This window comes from Octopus bimaculoides, chromosome 11, assembly GCF_001194135.2.
Source record: "Octopus bimaculoides isolate UCB-OBI-ISO-001 chromosome 11, ASM119413v2, whole genome shotgun sequence".
Taxonomy (NCBI): Eukaryota; Metazoa; Mollusca; class Cephalopoda; order Octopoda; family Octopodidae; genus Octopus; species Octopus bimaculoides.
In genome coordinates this window covers 39926530-39927073 of record NC_068991.1, presented here as the reverse complement: position 1 = coordinate 39927073, position 544 = coordinate 39926530, and the positions used below count along the sequence as shown (strand labels likewise).

Sequence of the window (544 nt, the reverse complement as noted above, 5' to 3'; positions counted from 1 at the left end):
ATATAAATATATATATACATTCATACACATACATGCACATACATATATATCGATGCGCACACTCATATACATAAACAGGTACATTGCAATCCTTGCCGTAAAGGAAGTAGAAAAAATATATAAAAAATATTAAAAAATGAGAAGAGATACTAAGAAAGAGAGAGTGTGAGAAAAACAGATGGTAAGATACGGAAATAGACTTACATAAAGGCACGAAGAAAAATGGAGAAGAAGAGGAGGAAATGACATGCTTGAGGCAGTGAGCCAACTCTTGGAGAAAAGGTGTTTGGTTGATGAAGTGATAGAGGATAGGTATACCTGTGTAAGTGGAATGGATCTATATATATATATATATATATATATATATATGCGTGCGTGTGTGTGTGTGTGTATGTATACAGAGAGAGAGGGGGGGGTAGAGAGATACAGAGAAAAAGATAAATAGATAGATAGATAGAAAGATACATACATACCTATATGCGTGTAAAAATATATACATACATAGAATATACATATATATATATTTATATATATATATATATAT

At 30.7% G+C, this 544-nt stretch overlaps 1 long non-coding RNA gene across 1 annotated transcript in view; it reads left to right on the top strand.

Moving 5' to 3' along the window:
* LOC128249032 (uncharacterized) overlaps positions 1–544 on the top strand; it is a 5550-nt gene that overhangs the window by 874 nt on the left and 4132 nt on the right. The gene's annotated exons all lie outside the window — the stretch shown is intronic.